Source organism: Ranitomeya variabilis, chromosome 1 (assembly GCF_051348905.1).
Source record: "Ranitomeya variabilis isolate aRanVar5 chromosome 1, aRanVar5.hap1, whole genome shotgun sequence".
NCBI lineage: Eukaryota > Metazoa > Chordata > Amphibia > Anura > Dendrobatidae > Ranitomeya > Ranitomeya variabilis.
In genome coordinates, this window is record NC_135232.1 from 108667802 (window position 1) to 108689005 (window position 21204).

General features: G+C 43.9%; 1 protein-coding gene across 1 annotated transcript in view; it reads left to right on the top strand.

The window, feature by feature from the left end:
• ANKRD31 (ankyrin repeat domain 31) overlaps positions 1-21204 on the top strand; it is a 300863-nt gene that overhangs the window by 30063 nt on the left and 249596 nt on the right. The gene's annotated exons all lie outside the window — the stretch shown is intronic.

The following is a 21204-nucleotide window of genomic DNA, read 5'->3' on the forward strand; positions in this document are numbered from 1 at the left end:
AGGTACCTTTAATGAATCATTAAAGGGAAACTGGTTTGGTTTACCCCCAAGAGTGGTTTGCACGTTAATGACCGGGCCAATATTTACAATTCTGACCACTGTCCCTTTATAAGGTAATAACTCTGGAACGCTTCCATGGATTCCGGTGATTATGAGTTTATTTTCTCGTGACATATTGCACTTCATGATAGTGTTAAAATTTGTTTGATATGACGTGCGTTTATTTGTGAAAAAAAGCGGAAATTTGGAGAAAATTTCGCAATTTTCCAAGTTTGAATTTTCATGCCCCTAAATCACAGAGATATGTCACACAAAATACTTAATAAGTAACATTTCCCACGTGTCTACTTTACATCAGCACAATTTTGTAACCAAAATTTTTTTTGTTAGGAAGTTATAAGGGTTTAACCCCTTTCTGCCATTGGACGTACTATTCCGTCCATGTGGGGTGGGCCCTAATTCCCAAGGACGGAATAGTACGTCCAGCACGATCGGCCGCGCTCATGGGGGGAGCGCAGCCGATCGCGGCCGGGTGTCAGCTGCCTATCGCAGCTGACATCCGGCACTATGTGCCAGGAGCGGTCACGGACCGCCCCCGGCACACTAACCCCCGGCACACCGCGATCAAACATGATCGCGGTGTGCCGGCGGTACAGGGAAGCGTCGCGCAGGGAGGGGGCTCCCTGCGTGCTTCCCTGAGACCCCCGGAGCAACGCGATGTGATCGCGTTGCTGCGAGGGTCTCCTACCTCCTATCCCTACAGGCCCCGGATCCAAAATGGCCGCGGGGCTGCATCCGGGTCCTGCAGGGATTACTTCCGGGTGCCGTGCAGGCTGCAGATGAAAGCTGCAGCCTGCACGGCTGTAAGTGAGATCGGTGATCTGACAGAGTGCTGTGCACACAGTCAGATCAACGATCTGTAATGTCCCCCCCGGGAAAAAGTAAAAAAGTAAAAAAAAAAAATTCCCACATGTGTAAAAAAAAAAAGAAAAAAAAATAATTCCTAAATAAAGAAAAAAAATAAATATATTATTCCCATAAATACATTCCTTTATCTAAATAAAAAAAATCAAACAATAAAAGTACACATATTTAGTATCGCCGCGTCCGTAACGACCCGACCTATAAAACTATATCACTAGTTAACCCCTTCAGTGAACACCGTAAAAAAAAAAAAAGTGAGGCAAAAAACAATGCTTTATTCTCATAACGCCAAACAAAAAGTAGAATAACACGCGATCAAAAAGACAGATATAAATAATCATGGTACCGCTGCAAACGTCATCTTGTCCTGCAAAAATCGAGCCGCCATGTAGCATCATCAGCGAAAAAATAAAAAAGTTATAGTCCTCAGAATAAAGCGATGCCAAAATAATTATTTTTTCTATAAAATAGTTTTTATCGCATAAAAGCGCCAAAACATAAAAAAAATGATATAATTGAGGTATCGCTGTAATTGTACTGACCCGAAGAATAAAACTGCTTTATCAATTTTACCAAACGCGGAACGGTATAAACGCCTCCCCCAAAAGAAATTCATGAATAGCTGGTTTTTGGTCATTCTGCCTCACAAAAATAGGAATAAAAAGCGATCAAAAAAATCTCCCGTGCCCGAGCATGTTACCAATAAAAACGTCAACTCGTTCCGCAAAAAACAAGACCTCACATGACTCTGTGGACTTAAATATGGAAAAATTATAGCTCTCAAAATGTGGTAACGCAAAAAATATTTTTTGCAATAAAAAGCTTCTTTCAGTGTGTGACAGCTGCCAATCATAAAAATCCGCAAAAAAACCCGCTATAAAAGTAAATCAAACCCCCCTTCATCACCCCCTTAGTTAGGGAAAAATAAAAAAAAATTAAAAAATGTATTTATTTCCATTTTACCATTAGGGTTAGGGCTAGGGTTAGGGCTAGGGTTAGGGCTAGGGTTAGGGTTAGGGTTGAGGCTAGGGTTAGGGCTAGGGTTAGGGCTAGGGTTGGGGCTAGGGTTGGGGGTTGGGGCTAGGGTTGGGGCTAGGGTTGGGGCTAGGGTTAGGGTTGGGGCTAGGGTTAGGGTTGGGGCTAGGGTTAGGGTTAAGGCTACAGTTAGGGTTGGGGCTAAAGTTAGGGTTAGGGTTGGGGCTAAAGTTAGGGTTAGGGTTTGGATTACATCTATGGTTGGGAATAGGGTTGGGATTAGGGTTAGGGGTGTGTCTGGGTTAGAGGTGTGGTTAGGGTTACTGTTGGGATTAGGGTTAGGGGTGTGTTTGGATTAGGGTTTCAGTTATAATTGGGGGGTTTCCACTGTTTAGGCACATCAGGGGCTCTCCAAACGCGACATGGCGTCCGATCTCAATTTCAGCCAATTCTGCGTTGAAAAAGTAAAACAGTGCTCCTTCCCTTCCGAGCTCTCCCGTGCGCCCAAACAAGGGTTTACCCCAACATATGGGGTATAAGCGTACTCGGAACACATTGGAGAACAACTTTTGGGGTCCAATCTCTCCTGTTACCCTTGGGAAAATACAAAACTGGGGGCTATAAAATAATTTTTGTGGAAAAAAAATATTTTTTATTTGCATGGCTCTGTGTTATAAACTGTAGTGAAACAATTGGGGGTTCAAAGCTCTCACAACACATCTAGATGAGTTCCTTAGGGGGTCCACTTTCCAAAATGGTGTCACTTGTGGGGGGTTTCTACTGTTACATTAGGGCCTCTGCAAACGCAACGTGACGCCTGCAGACCAAGCCATCTAAGTCTGCATTCCAAATGGCGCTCCTTCCCTTCCGAGCCCTCCCATGCGCCTAAACGGTGGTTCCCCCCCCACATATGGGGTGTCAGCGTACTCAAGACAAATTGGACAACAACTTTTGGGGTCCAATCTCTCCTGTTACCCTTGGGAAAATACAAAACTGGGGGCTATAAAATAATTTTTGTGGAAAAAAAATATTTTTTATTTGCATGGCTCTGTGTTATAAACTGTAGTGAAACAATTGGGGGTTCAAAGCTCTCACAACACATCTAGATGAGTTCCTTAGGGGGTCCACTTTCCAAAATGGTGTCACTTGTGGGGGGTTTCTACTGTTTAGGTACATTAGGGCCTCTGCAAACGCAACGTGACGCCTGCAGACCATTCCATCTAACTCTGCATTCCAAATGGCGCTCCTTCCCTTCCGAGCCCTCCCATGCGCCCAAACAGTGGTTCCCCCCCACATATGGGGTATCAGCGTACTCAAGACAAATTGGACAACAACTTTTGGGGTCCAATTTCTCCTGTTACCCTTGGGAAAATACAAAACTGGGGGCTAAAAAAAAAATTTTGTGGGAAAAAAATGTTTGTTTTATTTTTACGGCTCTGCATTATAAACTTCTGTGAAGCAGTTGGTGGGTCAAAGTGCTCACGACACGTCTAGATAAGTTCCTTAGGGGGTCTACTTTCCAAAATGGTGTCACTTGTGGGGGGTTTCAATGTTTAGGCACATTAGTGGCTCTCCAAACGCAACATGGCATCCCACCTCAATTCCTGTCAATTTTGCATTGAAAAGTCAAACGGCGCTCCTTCCCTTCCGAGCTCTCCCATGCGCCCAAACAGTGGTTTACCCCAACATATGGGGTATCAGCGTACTCAGGACAAATTGTACAACAACTTTTGGGGTCCAATTTCTTCTCTTACCATTGGAAAAATAAAAAAATTGGGGGTGAAAAGATAATTTTTGTGAAAAAATATGATTTTTTATTTTTACGGTTCTGCATTATAAACTTCTGTGAAGCACTTGGTGGGTCAAAGTGCTCACGACACGTCTAGATAAGTTCCTTAGGGGGTCTACTTTCCAAAATGGTGTCACTTGTGGGGGGTTTCAATGTTTAGGCACATTAGTGGCTCTCCAAACGCAACATGGCATCCCACCTCAATTCCTGTCAATTTTGCATTGAAAAGTCAAACGGCGCTCCTTCCCTTCCGAGCTCTCCCATGCGCCCAAACAGTGGTTTACCCCCACATATGGGGTATCAGCGTACTCAGGACAAATTGTACAACAACTTTTGGGGTCCAATTTCTTCTCTTACCCTTGGGAAAATAAAAAATTGGGGGCGAAAAGATCATTTTTGTAAAAAAATATGATTTTTTATTTTTACGGTTCTGCATTATAAACTTCTGTGAAGCACTTGGTAAGTCAAAGTGCTCACCACACTTCTAGATAAACTCCTTAGGGGGTCTACTTTCCAAAATGGTGTCACTTGTGGGGGGTTTCAATGTTTAGGCATATCAGGGGCTCTCCAAACGCAACATGGCGTCCCATCTCAATTCCAGTCAATTTTGCATTGAAAAGTCAAATGGCGCTCCTTCGCTTCCGAGCTCTGTCATGCGCCCAAACAGTGGTTTACCCCGACATATGGGGTATCTGCGTACTCAGGACAAATTGTACAACATCTTTTGGGGTCCATTTTCTCCTGTTACCCTTGGTAAAATAAAACAAATTGGTGCTGAAGTAAATTTTGTGTGAAAAAAAAGTTAAATGCTCATTTTTATTTAAACATTCCAAAAATTCCTGTGAAACACCTGAAGGGTTAATAAACTTCTTGAATGTGGTTTTGAGCACCTTGAGGGGTGCAGTTTTTAGAATGGTGTCACACTTGGGTATTTTCTATCATATAGACCCCTCAAAATGACTTCAAATGAGATGTGGTCCCTAAAAAAAATGGTGTTGTGAAAATGAGAAATTGCTGGTCAAATTTTAACCCTTATAACTCCCTAACAAAAAAAAAATGTTGGTTCCAAAATTGTGCTGATGTAAAGTAGACATGTGGGAAATGTTACTTATTAAGTATTTTGTGTGACATATCACTGTGATTTAATTGCATAAAAATTCAAAGTTGGAAAATTGCGAAATTTTCAAAATTTTCGCCAAATTTCCGTTTTTTTCACAAATAAACGCAGGTAATATCAAATAAATGTTACCACTATCATGAAGTACAATATGTCATGAGAAAACAATGTCAGAATCACCGGGATCCGTTGAAGCGTTCCAGAGTTATAACCTCATAAAGGGACAGTGGTCAGAATTGTAAAAATTGGCCCGGTCCATAACGTGCAAACCACCCTTGGGGGTGAAGGGGTTAAAGTTGAACAACGATTTGTCATTTTTTACAACACCATTTATTTTTAGGGACCACATCATATTTGAAGTCACTTTGAGGAGTCTATATGATACAAAATATCCAAAAGTAACACCATTCTAAGAACTGCACCCCTCAAGGTGCACAAAACCACATTCAAGAAGTTTATTAACCCTTCAAATGCTTCACAGGAATTTTTGGAATGTATAAAAAAAATTAGCATTTAACTTTTTTCCACAAAAAAATTACTTCAGATCCAATTTTTTTTTATTTTCCCAAGGGTAACCCGATAAATTGGACCGCAAAAGTTGTTGTGCAATTTCTTTTGAGTACACTGATACCCCATTTGTAGGGGAATACTACTTTTGAGGCACAGTGCAAAGCTCAGAAGGGAAGAGGCGCCATATTGGAGTTCAGACTTTGCTGGAATGGTTTGAGGGTGCCATGTCACATTTTGAGGTGCCAGAACAACAGAAACCCCCCCATATCTGAACTCATGTTACAAACTACACTCCCCCCCCCCCCAAGTTTTTAATTTTTCTAAGGGCTAATAGGACATTTTTTTTTACAACAAACTGAGGTCCATTTTTTCCTGAGTGCACCAATACCCTACATGTAATTGAGAAATATTTTTCAGGCACAGTGCAAAGATTTTACTGTCATGGTTTGCAGGTGCCATGATCCACTGGGAGAGCCCATGAGGTGCCAGAACCGCAGAACCCCCAATAAGTGACCCCATTTTACAAACTACACCTCTCAATGTTCTCATCTAGGGGTGCAGTGATCATATTGACACCATGGGTGTGTCACAGACTTTTATACCATTGGGCAGTGAAGACAAAATAACCTACATTTTTACCACCAAAATTTTGTTTTAGTCAAGGATTTTACATTTTCACACAAGAAGTGGGTAAAAATGGCACCATAATTTGTACCACAATTTCTACTGAACGTGGCAATACCGCATATGTGGCTGTACAGTACTACTTATGCTATAGAGTCTGCCTATGGGGGTGCTGCATTATACTACAGAGTTTGCCTATGGGGTGCTGCCTTACACTACAGAGTCTGCCTATGGGGTGCTGCCTTATACTACAGAGTCTGCCTGTGTGGGGGTACTGCCTTATACTACAGAGTCTGTCTGTGGGGGGGGAGTGCTGCCTTATACTACAGGGTCTGCCTATGGGGGGTGCTGCCTTATACTACAGGGTCTACCTATGGGGTGCTGTCTTATACTACAGGGTCTGCCAATGGGGTGCTGCCTTATACTGCAGAGTCTACCTATGTGGTGCTGCCTTATACTACAGGGTCTGTCTATGGGGTGCTGCCTTATACTATAGAGTCTGCCTGTGGGGGGGGTGCCTTATGCTATAGAGTTGACAGAATGGTGACGCAAGATGGGAGCAGCACATTACAGAATGGGAGCGCAGGATGGGAGCAGCCCATGACAGAATGGGGGAGCAGCATGACAGGATGGATACGCAGGATGAGAGCACCACATGACAGGATGGGGATGCAGGATGAGAGCACCACATGATAGGATGGGGACGCAGAATTGGAGTAGCACATACCAGGATGGGGGCAGCACATACCAGAATTGAGGTGCAGGATGGGAGCACATGACAGGATGAGGGCACAGGAAGAGAGTAGCACATGACAAGATGGAGGCGCACAAAACAGGATGAGGGCGCAGGATGGGGGCTTCACATGACAGGAAGGGGGCGCAAGATGGTAGCAGCACATGACAAGATTAGGGCGCAGGATGGAGACCATATACCAATATAAATGCTCGCCATCTGGGCGTAGAACGGGTTCAATAGCTAGTTTTCTATAACCAGACAGGCAAAATTCCGACTATGAGTCAATCATTTTTTGCAGGCTGATCGCTTCTATATCGTGGAGATGAAGAGGCATCGCCTTGCCATAGAAACAGTCAGCTCTGCACTGACAGAGAGACTTGCTGATCATGCACTGGGCGTGATCAGCAAGTTTCCTAACTCTGGTGACACGGATGTCGTCATGACAACATTGGGTCACCATGGCAACGATAGGGACCCCACGTCGCCGCGGGGTCTCCGATCTAAAGGCATATCGGGGATTAAAGTGCTGGGAGCAGTCTGTGATCGCTCCTGGCACCTAATGCTGAGTGTCAGTTGTCAGAATCAGCTTGGGCGTGTGTGCGGGCGATCGCGATGGCGTAATGATCCGTCCCTGGTCAAATAGGGCCAGGGCACCTGGACAGATCATTACGTCAATTGTCAGAAAGGGGTTAATAAAATCACTGTTTTATCGGCAGGAAATTATCACCAGAGGACTAGTAAACCTGCTTCCATGTATTACTCCATATTCATGAGCTTTGTGTTACCCTGCCTCCACCACTGATTGGCAGCTTTCTGCCTATGCACATTGTGCACAGAAAGCTGCCAATTAGTGGTATAGGTGGGGTTATACAGAGCTCAGAGAACTGGCAGATCTGCATCAGATAAAAGGCATTTTATCAGAACTACAGTAGCCAGTAAAGTAAGTGACACATCACTGAAACCAGGTCTCTACCCCTACATCATGCTGCTCTCAAATAACGTAGCAGAATACTGGTAACAGATTCCTTTTAAAGTGCTATGTAATCTGATCAATCCTGTACTCCAGCTTTTTCCATCTGTCATCTACTTCTTAGGGTATGTGTACACAATCCAGAAGTGGCAGCGCTTTGGACGCAGTGCATGTTCACTGCGTCCAAGCGCTGCCGTCTATTGAACGCAGGTGAATCCGCATGTGTTCACTGAACCGTGTGGACTCACTGCGTCCAATACAATGTTTGGGTGAAATTTCTCTTATGGAGACTACAGTAGTGTCTCTGCAAGAGAAATTGACATTCTGCGGTCTGGAGAGACATGTCATATGTCCGTCTCCGCGGGTGAACTGCGGGCATCTCTGGATGCAAGTGGGCATGGGATATGGCAAGGACATCTGGCCTTAGCAGGTTGGAAGCTGCACATAGACACAATGTTTAATGATCATGTGCACATACCCTAATTAACATACATTTGACCTGATTTGCTCACTATAATGGTATTACAATTACAATGTTTTACAAATAAACTATAGAGATGATTATAGAGTAAGCCAATGTCAGACCCAACATAACAGTAACGGGTAATACTCTGAAGCAAATTAGAGCAACCTTAGGGTTTAAAAAATATCCTGCCAAAAAAATTAAATAAAGCAACATAATTCTGAAGAAAAAGGGATAAATGACAGTTGAGAAAAAATAGTCATACAGCAGATGCAAGTCTACTGTATTTAGCAGCCTATTTATAAAGAGAAATGTAAAAATAACTTAGCTATGAAAATCTATGCTTAAATATATGTATGCATCATTCTAGAGGTAAATGATAAGGAATAGCAATCTGCAGTGTTGAAGATACATGTATATCCAAACATATACAGTGGAGAAAAAATTATTTAGTCAGCCACCAATTGTGCAAGTTCTCCCACTTAAAAAGATTAGAGAGGCCTGTAATTGACATCATAGGTAGACCAAAACTATGGGAGTCAAAACTGAGAAAACAAATCCAGAAAATCACCTTGTAGGATTTGGCAAGATTTATTTTTCAAATTATGGTGGAAAATAAGTATTTGGTCACATAAAAACATTCAACATTTCTGGCCCTCACAGATCTGTAACTTCTTTAACCCCTTCCCGACCTGTGATGCCACGTAGGCGTCATGAAAGTCGGTGCCAATCTGACCTGTGATGCCTATGCGGCGTCATGGAGGGATCGTGTCCCTGCAGATCGGGTGAAAGGGTTAACTCCAATTTCACCCGATCTGCAGGGACAAGGGGAGTGGTACTTTAGCCCAGGGGGGGTGGCTTTGCCCCCACGTGGCTACGATCGCTCTGATTAGCTGTTGAAAGTGCAACAGCCAATCAGAGCAATTTGTAATATTTCACCTATGAAAAGTGGTGAAACATTACAATCCAGCCATGGCCGATGCTGCAATATCATTGGCCATGGCTGGAAACCCTGATCTGCCCCCCCACAGCCACCGATCGCCTCCCCAGTCCTCCGTCCTGTGGTCCGCTCCCCTCCGTCCGCCTGTCCGCTCCCCCGTCCTCCTGTCCACTCCCCTATCCTCCTGTCCGCTCCCCCTGTGCTCCGATCCCACCCCCCCCCGTGCTCCGATCCCTCCCCCCCTCATACTTACCGAGCCTCCCGATGTCCGTCCGTCTGTTCCATGGGCGCCGCCATCTTCCAAAATGGCGGGCGCATGCGCAGTGCGCCCGCAGAATCTGCCAGTCGGCAGATTCGTTCCATGTTAATTTTGATCACTGTGATAAAACCTATCACAGTGATCAAAATAAAAAAAATAGTAAATGAACCTTCCCCATTATCACCCCCATAGGTAGAGACAATAATAAAATGAAGAAAATATATTTACTTTTATTTTTCCACTAGGGTTAGGGTTAGAACTAGGGTTAGGGTTAGAACTAGGGTTAGGGATAGGGTTAGGGCTAGGGTTAGAATTAGGGTTAGAGTAAGGTTATGTGCACACGTATTCTGGTCCTCTGCGGATTTTTCCACAGCGGATTTGATAAATCCGCAGTGCAAAACCGATTTACTGTGGTTTTTGTGCGGATTTCACTGCGGTTTTAGAACTGCGGTTTTCTATAGGAGCAGCTGTAAAACCACTGCGGAATCCGCGGAAAGAAGTGACATGCTGTGGAATGTAAACCGCTGCGTTTCCGCGCAGTTTTTTCCGCAGCATGTGCACAGCGTTTTTCATTTCCCATAGGTTTACATTGAACTGTAAACTCATGGGAAACTGATGCGGACCAGCAGCTGCGGAAACGCTGCGGATCCGCAGCGTTTTCCGCAGCATGTGCACATACCCTTAGAATTAGGCTATGTGCACATGGTGCGGATTTGGCTGTGGATCCGCAGCGGATTGGCTGCTGCGGATTCGTAGCAGTTTTCCATCAGGTTTACAGTACCATGTAAACCTATGGAAAACCAAATTCGCTGTGCCCATGGTGCGGAAAATACAGCGCGGAAACGCTGCGTTGTATTTTCCGCAGCATGTCAATTCTTTGTGCGGATTCCGCAGCGTTTTACACCTGTTCCTCAATAGGAATCCGCAGGTGAAATCCGCACAAAAAAACACTGGAAATCCACGGTAAATCCGCAAGTAAAACGCAGTGCCTTTTACCTGCGGACTTTTCAAAAATGGTGCGGAAAAATCTCACACGAATCCGCAACGTGGGCACATAGCCTTAGGGTTAGGGTTAGAATTAGAGTAAGGGTTGGAATTAGGGCTAGGGTTGGAAATAGGGTTAAGATTAGGCTTGTGGTTAGGGTTAGAGGTGTGTTAGGGTTAGGGTTGGGATTAGGGTTAGGGGTGTGTTGGGGTTGTGGTTAGGGGTGTGTTGGGGTTAGGGTTGTGATTAGGGTTATGGCTAGAGTTGGGATTAGGGTTAGGGGTGTGTTGGGTTTAGTGTTGGAGTTAGAATTGAGGGTTTTCCACTGTTTAGGCACATCAGGGGTCTCCAAACGCAACATGGCGCCACCATTGATTCCAGCCAATCTTGCGTTCCCTTCCGAGCCCCGACGTGCGCCCAAACAGTGGTTTATCCCCACATATGGGGTACCAGCATACTCAGGACAAACTGGGCAACAACTATTGGGGTCCAATTTCTCCTGTTACCCTAGCGAAAATGAAAAATTGCTTGCTAAAACATCATTTTTGAGGAAAGAAAAATATTTTTTTATTTTCACGGCTCTGCGTTGTAAACTTCTGTTAAGCACTTGGGGGTTCAAAGTGCTCACCACACATCTATATAAGTTCCTTGGGGGGTCTAGTTTCCAAAATGGGGTCACTTGTGGGGGTTTCTACTGTTTAGGCACATCAGGGGCTCTGGAAATGCAACGTGACGCCCGCAGACCATTCCATCAAAGTCTGCATTTCAAAACGTCACTACTTCCCTTCCGAGCCCCGACGTGTGCCCAAACAGTGGTTCCCCCCCACATATGGGGTACCAGCATTCTCCGGTCAAACTGGGCAACCACTATTGGGGTCCAATTTCTCCTGTTACCCTTGTGAAAATAAAAAATTGCGGGCTAAAAAATAATTTTTGAGGAAAGAAAAATGATTTTTTTATTTTCACGGCTCTGCGTTATAAACTTCTGTGAAGCACTTGGGGGTTTAAAGTGGTCACCGCACATTTTTTGTGAAAAAAAAAAAGTACTTTTTCATTTTTACGGATCAATTTGTGAAGCACCTGAGGGTTCAAAGTGCTCACTATGCATCTAGATAAGTTCCTTGGGGGGTCTAGTTTCCAAAATGGGGTCACTTTTGGGGGAGCTCCAATGTTTAGGCACACAGGGGCTCTCCAAACGCGACATGGTGTCCGCTAAAGATTGGAGCCAATTTTTCATTCAAAAAGGCAAATGGCGCTCCTTCCCTTCCGAGCCCCGTCGTGCGCCCAAACAGTGGTTCCCCCCCACATATGGGGTATCGGCGTACTCAGGACAAATTGTACAATAACTTTTGGGGTCCAGTTTCTCTTTTTACCCTTGGGAAAATTAAAAAACTGTTGCTAAAATATCATTTTTGTGACTAAAAAGTTAAATGTTCATTTTTTCCTTCCATGTTGCTTCTGCTGCTGTGAAGCACCTGAAGAGTTAATAAACTTCTTAAATGTGGTTTTGAGCACCCTGAGGGGTGCAGTTTTTAGAATGGTGTCACTTTTGGGTATTTTCAGCCATGTAGACCCCTCAAACTGACTTCAAATGTGAGGTGGTCCCTAAAAAAAATTGTTTTGTAAATTTCGTTGTAAAAATGAGAAATCGCTGGTTAAATTTTAACCCTTATAACTTCCTAGCAAAAAAAAAAAATTGTTTCCAAAATTGTGCTGTTGTAAAGTAGACATGTGGGTAATGTTATTTATTAACTATTTTGTGTCACATAACTCTCGTTTAACAGAATGAAACTTCAAAATTTGAAAATGGCGAAATTTTCAAAATTTTAGCCAAATTTCCATTTTTTTCACAAATAAACGCAAGAATTATCGACCTAAATTTACCACTAACGTGAAGCCCAATATGTCACGAAGAAACAATCTCAGAACCGCTAGGATCAGTTGAAGCATTCCTGAATTATTACCTCATAAAGGGACACTGGTCAGAATTGCAAAAAACGGCCAGGTCATTAAGTGTTGTGAATTCTGCTCTTGGGCTCCCTCCGGTGGTTGTAAGTGGTAGCGCTGCTGTCTCTGAATCGCAGCATTTATCAGGTGTGTTCACTTTTTGCAATTTTGACTGGGCTATTTAGTCTTGCTTCACCCTTTAGTCAGTGCCAGTTGTCCATTGTTCCTGGAGGTTTCACATCCCTGCCTGGTCTCTTCTGCTTTGCAGTTCATTTCAACAAAGATAAGTTCTGGCCTTGTTTTTTGCTGTCCACATGCTGTGGCCTTATTGTTCAGTTCTTTTCCATGTTTTTGTCTTGTCCAGCTTGGTCTGTATAAGGATTTGTTTAGCCAAGCTGGTATCTCTGGAGATGCAGATATACCCTCCATATCTTTAGTTAGCTGTGGAGATTTTGTATTTTCTGTGGTGGATATTTTCTAGTGTTTTTAATACTGACCGCATAGTACTCTGTCCTATCCTTTCTATTTAGCTAGAAGTGGCCTCCTTTGCTAAATTCTCATTTCAGTCTGTGTATGTTCTTTCCCTCTCCTCTCACAGTCAATATTTGTGGGGGGCTGCCTATCCTTTGGGAATTTTCTCTGAGGCAAGATAGTTTTCCCTTTTCTATCTCTAGGGGTAATTAGTCCTCCGGCTGTGTCGAGATGTCTAGGGAGCGCTAGGTACATTCCACGGCTACTTCTAGTTGCGGTGTTAAGTTCAGGGTCTGCGGTCAGTACAGGTACCACCTTCTCCAGAGTACGTCTCATGCTGCTCTTAGGCCACCAGATCATAACAGTACAACTGGCGAACAATGAGTTAACCGCATCTCAGAAGAAGGGAAGGAAAGTGCTGAGCCATTTTTTTTTCTGTAGTCTGTTGTGTTTTTTTTTTTCTTCCCTCTTTACCTCTGGGTGGCTCAGGAGTTCGGCGCTGGTATGGATGTTCAGGGATTGGCTTCTCGTGTGGATCAACTTGCTGCTAGAGTACAGGGTATTTCCGATTATATCGTTCAGACTCCGGTTTTAGAGCCTAGAATTCCAACTCCTGATTTGTTTTTTGGGGATAGGTCCAAATTTCTGAGCTTTAAAAATAACTGTAAACTGTTTTTTGCTCTGAAACCCCGTTCCTCTGGTGATCCCATCCAGCAGGTTAAAATTGTTATATCTCTGCTGCGTGGTGACCCCCAGGATTGGGCATTTGCCCTGGAACCTGGGAATCCGGCGTTGCTTAATGTAGACACCTTTTTTCAGGCGCTTGGGTTATTGTATGACGAACCTAATTCAGTGGATCATGCTGAGAAGACCTTGTTGGCCCTGTCACAGGGTCAAGAAGCAGCAGAATCATATTGCCAGAAGTTTAGAAAATGGTCTGTACGGACTAAATGGAATGAGGATGCCTTGGCGGCAATCTTCAGAAAGGGTCTTTCTGAATCCGTTAAAGATGTTATGGTGGGGTTCCCCACGCCTGCTGGTCTGAGTGATTCTATGTCTCTGGCCATTCAGATTGATCGGCGCTTGCGCGAGCGCAGAGTTGTGCACACTATGGCATTGTCTTCCGAGCGGAGTCCTGAGCCTATGCAGTATGATAGGATTGTGTCTAGAGCTGAACGACAAGGATTCAGACGTCAGAATAGGTTGTGTTTTTACTGCGGCGATTCTGCTCATGTTATTTCTGATTGCCCTAAGCGTACCAAGAGAATCGCTAGTTCTGTTACCATCAGTACTGTACAACCTAAATTTCTGTTATCTGTGACCCTGATCTGCTCATTATCGTCATTTTCTGTCATGGCATTTGTGGATTCAGGCGCCGCTCTAAACTTAATGGACTTAGAATTTGCCAGACGTTGTGGTTTCCCTTTGCAGCCTTTGCAGAGTCCTATTCCTTTGAGGGGCATTGATGCTACACCGTTGGCTAAAAATAAACCTCAGTTCTGGACACAGCTGACCATGTGCATGGCGCCAGCCCATCAGGAAGATTGTCGTTTTCTGGTGTTGCATAATTTGCATGATGCTATTGTGCTGGGTTTCCCATAGTTACAGGTGCATAATCCGGTATTAGATTGGAAATCTATGTCTGTGACTAGTTGGGGTTGTCAGGGGGTTCATGGTGACGTTCCTTTGATGTCAATTGCCTCCTCCCCCTCTTCAGAAATTCCTGAGTTTCTGTCAGATTTCCAGGATGTATTCAATGAGCCCAAGTCCAGTTCCCTTCCACCGCATAGGGACTGTGATTGTGCTATTGACTTGATTCCAGGCTGTAAGTTCCCTAAGGGCCGACTTTTCAACCTGTCTGTGCCAGAACATACCGCCATGCGGAGCTATGTTAAGGAGTCCTTGGAGAAGGGGCATATTCGGCCATCTTCTTCACCATTGGGAGCAGGTTTTTTTTTTGTTGCCAAAAAAGATGGCTCCTTGAGACCCTGTATTGATTATCGCCTCTTGAATAAGATCACGGTCAAATTCCAATACCCTTTGCCTTTGCTTTCTGATCTGTTTGCTAGGATTAAGGGGGCTAGTTGGTTTACTAAGATTGACCTTCGAGGGGCATATAATCTTGTTCGTATTAAGCAGGGTGACGAATGGAAAACTGCGTTTAATACGCCCGAAGGCCATTTTGAATACCTGGTGATGCCATTCGGACTCTCTAATGCTCCATCTGTGTTTCAGTCCTTCATGCATGATATATTTCGGAATTATCTTGATAAATTCATGATTATATATTTGGATGATATTTTGATTTTTTCAGATGATTGGGAGTCTCATGTGAAACAGGTCAGGATGGTATTTCAGATCCTTCGTGATAATGCCTTGTTTGTGAAGGGGTCTAAGTGCCTCTTTGGAGTACAGAAGGTTTCTTTTTTGGGCTTCATTTTTTCTCCCTCATCTATAGAAATGGATCCGGTTAAGGTTCAGGCCATTCATGATTGGATCCAGCCCACATCCGTGAAGAGCCTTCAGAAATTTTTGGGCTTTGCTAATTTTTATCGCCGTTTCATTGCCAACTTCTCCAGTGTGGTTAAACCCCTGACCGATTTGACGAAGAAAGGCGCTGATGTGACGAATTGGTCCTCTGCGGCTGTTTCTGCCTTTCAGGAGCTTAAACGCCGATTTACTTCTGCCCCTGTGTTGCGTCAGCCGGATGTTTCTCTTCCTTTTCAGGTTGAGGTTGACGCTTCTGAGATTGGGGCAGGGGCCGTTTTGTCTCAGAGGAATTCTGATGGTTCCTTGATGAAACCGTGTGCCTTCTTTTCTCGAAAGTTTTCGCCTGCGGAACGCAATTATGATGTCGGCAATCGTGAGTTGGTGGCTATGAAGTGGGCATTTGAGGAGTGGCGACATTGGCTTGAGGGGGCCAGGCACCGTATTGTGGTCTTGACCGATCATAAGAATCTGATTTATCTCGAGTCTGCCAAACGGCTGAATCCTAGACAGGCCCGATGGTCCCTGTTTTTCTCCCGTTTTGATTGTGTGGTCTCGTATCTTCCGGGTTCTAAGAATGTTAAGGCTGATGCCCTCTCTAGGAGCTTTTTGCCTGATTCTCCTGGGGTCCTTGAGCCGGTCGGTATTCTGAAGGAAGGGGTGATTCTTTCTGCAATCTCCCCTGATTTACGACGGGTTCTTCAGGAATTTCAGGCTGATAAACCTGACCGCTGTCCAGTGGGGAAATTGTTTGTTCCTGACAGATGGACTAGTAAAGTGATTTCGGAGGTTCATTGTTCTGTGTTAGCTGGTCATCCTGGGATTTTTGGCACTAGAGATTTGGGTGATAGGTCCTTTTGGTGGCCTTCTTTGTCACGGGATGTGCGTTCTTTTGTGCAGTCCTGTGGGACTTGTGCACGGGCCAAGCCTTGCTGTTCCCGCGCTAGTGGGTTGCTTTTGCCTTTGCCGGTCCCTGAGAGGCCTTGGACGCATATTTCTATGGATTTTATTTCGGATCTTCCGGTTTCCTAGAGGATGTCAGTTATCTGGGTGGTTTGTGACCGGTTTTCTAAGATGGTTCATTTGGTACCTTTGCCTAATTTGCCTTCCTCTTCTGATTTGGTTCCGTTGTTTTTTCAGCATGTGGTTCGTTTGCATGGCATTCCGGAGAATATTGTGTCCGATAGAGGTTCCCAGTTTGTTTCTAGGTTTTGGCGGGCCTTTTGTGCTAGGCTGGGCATTGATTTGTCTTTTTCTTCCGCGTTTCATCCTCAGACAAATGGCCAAACCGAGCGAACTAATCAGACTTTGGAAACTTATTTGAGATGCTTTGTGTCTGCTGATCAGGTTGATGGCTTTCTTGCTATTGGCCGAGTTTGCCCTTAATAATCGGGCTAGTTCTGCTACCTTGGTTTCACCCTTCTTTTGTAACTCTGGTTTTCATCCTCGTTTTTCTTCGGGGCAGGTTGAGCCTTCTGATTGTCCTGGGGTGGACTCTGTGGTTGACAGGTTGCAGCAAATTTGCGCTCATGTTGTTGAGAATTTGGTGTTGTCTCAGGAGGGGGCTCAGCGTTTTGCTAACCATCGTCGGTGTGTTGGTTCCCGGCTTCGGGTTGGGGATTTGGTCTGGTTGTCTTCCCGTCATGTCCCTATGAAGGTTTCTTCCCCTAAGTTTAAGCCTCGGTTTATTGGCCCTTATAGGATTTCTGACATTATCAATCCAGTGTCTTTTCGTTTGGCCCTTCCAGCCTCTTTTTCCATCCATAATGTTTTTCATAGATCTTTGTTGCGGAAATATGTGGTGCCCGTTGTTCCCTCTGTTGATCCTCCTGCCCCGGTGTTGATTGATGGGGAGTTGGAGTATGTGGTTGAGAAGATTTTGAATTCTCGTCTTTCGAGGCGGAAGCTTCAGTATCTTGTCAAATGGAAGGGTTATGGCCAGTAGGATAATTCTTGGGTTGTTGCCTCCGATGTTCATGCTGATGATTTGGTTCGTGCCTTTCATTTGGCTCGTCCGGATCGGCCTGGGGGCTCTGGTGAGGGTTCGGTGACCCCTCCTCAAGGGGGGGATACTGTTGTGAATTCTGCTCTTGGGCTCCCTCCGGTGGTTGTAAGTGGTAGCGCTGCTGTCTCTGAATCGCAGCATTTATCAGGTGTGTTCATGTTTTGCAATTTTGACTGGGCTATTTAGTCTTGCTTCACCCTTTAGTCAGTGCCAGTTGTCCATTGTTCCTGGAGGATTTACATCCCTGCCTGGTCTCTTCTGCTTTGCAGTTCATTTCAACAAAGATAAGTTCTGGCCTTGTTTTTTGCTGTCCACATGCTGTGGCCTTATTGTTCAGTTCTTTTCCATGTTTTTGTCTTGTCCAGCTTGGTCTGTATAAGGATTTGTTTAGCCAAGCTGGTATCTCTGGAGATGCAGATATACCCTCCATATCTTTAGTTAGCTGTGGAGATTTTGTATTTTCTGTGGTGGATATTTTCTAGTGTTTTTAATACTGACCGCATAGTACTCTGTCCTATCCTTTCTATTTAGCTAGAAGTGGCCTCCTTTGCTAAATTCTCATTTCAATCTGTGTATGTTTTTTCCCTCTCCTCTCACAGTCAATATTTGTGGGGGGCTGTCTATCCTTTGGGAATTTTCTCTGAGGCAAGATAGTTTTCCCTTTTCTATCTCTAGGGGTAATTAGTCCTCCGGCTGTGTCGAGATGTCTAGGGAGCGCTAGGTACATTCCACGGCTACTTCTAGTTGCGGTGTTAAGTTCAGGGTCTGCGGTCAGTACAGGTACCACCTTCTCCAGAGTACGTCTCATGCTGCTCTTAGGCCACTAGATCATAACAGTTAAGGTCAAAATAGGCTGGGTCGTGAAGGGGTTAAGAGGCTCCTCTGTCCTCCACTCATTACCTGTAGTAATGGCACCTGATTGAACTTGTTATCAGTATAACAGACACCTGTCCACAACCTCAAACAGTCACACTCCAAACTCCACTATGGTGAAGACCAAAGAGCTGTCGAAGGACACCAGAAACAAAATTGTAGCCCTGCACCAGGCTGGGAAGACTGAATATGCAATAGGTAAGAAGCTTGTGTGATTAAAACAACTATGGGAGCAATAATAAGAAAATGGAAGACATGCAAGACCACTGATAATCTCACCTTATGTGGTCAAAATGATCACAAGAGTGGTGAGCCCAAATCCCAGAACCACACAGGGGGACCTAGTGAATGACCTGCATAGAGCTCGGACCACTGTAACAAAGACTACTATCAGTAACACACTAAGCCGCCAGGGAATCAGATCCTGCATTGCCAGATGTGTCCCCCAGCTTAATCCAGTACATGTCTGGGCCCGTCTGAAGTGTGCTAGAGAGCATTTGGATTATCCAGAAGAGAATTGGGAGAATGTCGTGTTTGGAGGAGAAAGAATGCGGAGTTGCATCCAAAGAACACCATACATACTGTGAAGCATGGGAGTGGCAACATCATGCTTTGGGGCTGTTTCTCTGCAAAGGGACCAGGACGACTGATCCGTGTACATGAAAGAATGAATGGGGCCATGTATCGTGAGATTTTGAGTGCAAACCTCCATCCATGATCAAGGGCATTGAGGATGAAATGTGGATGGGTCTTTCGGCATGATTATGATCCCAAGCACAACGCAAGGGCAACGAAGGAGTGGCTTCGTAAGAAGCATATGAAGGTCCTATAGTGGCCTAGCCAATCTCCAGATCTCAACCCCATAGAAAACCTTTGGAGGGATTGAAAGTCTGTGTTGCCCAGCGACAGGCCCAAAACATCACTGCTCTAGAGGTCTGCATGGAGGAATGGGCCAACATACCACCAACAGTGTGTGCCAACTTTGTGAAGACCTACAGAAAACGTTTGACCTCTGTCATTGCCAACAAAGGATATATTACAAAGTATTGAGATGAAATTTTGTTTCTGACCAAATACTTATTTTCCACCATAATATGCAAATAAAATGATAAAAAAACAGACAATGTGATTTTCTGGATTTTTTTTTCTCAGTTTGTCTCCCATAGTTGAGGTCTACCTATGATGTAAATTACAGACGCCTCTCATCTTTTTAAGTGGTGGAACTTGCACTATTGCTGACTGGATAAATACTTTTTTGCCCCACTGTATAACAAAATATTGAGATGAACTTTTGTTAATGACCAAATACTTATTTTCCACGCCTTAATTTGCAAAATAAATCTTACCAAATCAGACAAGTGGATTTTCTGGATTTTTCTCAATTTTGACTTTCATAGTTGTGGTCTACCTATGATGTCAATTACAGGCTTCTCTCATCTTTTTAACCCCTTTCTGACCTCGGACGAGATAGTACTTCCGAGGTCAGAACCCCCAATTTGATGTGGGCTCCGGCGGTGAGCCCGCATCACAGCCGTGACCTGTCAGCTGTTTTGAACAGCTGACATGCGCCTGCAATAGTGTTGGGTGGAATCGTGATTCTCCTGCCGCTATTAACTAGTTAAATGCCCAGTAAAACGTGGACTGGTGAAAATAAAATTGTTATTTTTGGGTCCATGGGCTGCAGACAGTTCGTCAGATGACTCCCAAACTCTGCATGCAAGCCACAGTACACTCTGAAGATAGTGAGGCATGGTGGTGCAAGCATCATGATATGGGCATGTTTCTCTTACTATGGTGCCGGACCTATTTACCGCATACAAGGACTCATGGACCAGTTTGAATATATTAAAATACTTGAAGTGGTCATGTTGCTTTACACTGAAGAGGATATGTCCTTGAAATGGGTGTTTCAACAAGTAAAAGACCCAAACACTCAAGTAAATGAGCAAAATCTTGATTCCAGTCCAACAAAATTGAGGTTATGGAGTGGCCACCCCAATCCCCAGACCTTAACCCTGTTGAACACTTGTGGGGTGATATAAAAAATGCGGTTTCTGAGGCGAAGTCAACAAATGCCAAAAAATTGTGTGAAGTAGTCTAAGCATCCTGGGCTGGAATAACAGGTGACAGGTGCCAGACAATGGTTGACTCTACGCAACATAGCTGTGAAGCAGTTCTAAAAAAAACTGTGGGTATACAGCTAAATATTAGGTTAGTGATTCACAGAGATGCTAAATCCTCAAAAAAATAAATAGTACATATTGTGAATTTGTAAAGACAAATGCAGACACTGCTATTTTTTTTGGAACAGCCCAATGTTAATTTTTTTGTTATTTTCTGTAAAGTAGTTAAAAATTATATACATTTCTCATCATGTTTTGAATTAGAAAACAGTGTGCAATGTTTCCAGTGCATGGAAATAAAAACCAGTATAAAGATTTTGCGATTAACTCATGTTTTGAACACACTGCTATTATTTTGAACACTACTGTATAACCAAGCACAGGAAGGTGCCCAAAGCAATGAATGCCTCCTAAAGCCTATAACTAACACATAGCCCAACAAAAGAGCTACTGCTAATATCAAGTGCCATACTCTGCTGCCGTGTGGACTCGTTATCCTCGCGCTCCAATGCACATTTGAACTTGCTTTGTCGGTGCGTGTTAATGGAAGAGGGAAGCACCTTTATATATGTGCACATTATGAGAGTACCCCTCCCAAAAAACTGTTTTTTTTTGGGGTACCTTTTTGTATTCATAAAGATAGAGAGGTGTGTCCCAAATGATTATAAATTATGTTAACAGACCACACTGTGATGACACATGCTGCACTGTTTCCCATCGCATGTATGCACCATCATAGTGTGCCACCTTTTTGAATGTTTTGTTAAAAATAATGTTCAAAACATGCTAGAATTTACTTACGGTAATATGCTAGAATTTACTTAACTTTTGGACTTTAATGGATTCAAAAAACCTTCTGGAAAACTCCAGTATAAGAACACCCTAAAAACGCTTAAAAAATAAACAAAAAAAAAAACTTGTGGGAAAAACTCCAAAGAAAAAGACCTATTCATGAAGCGTCTTCTGCTTGGAAAAATTTATGTTTTTGACCACCATAAAGAAAAAC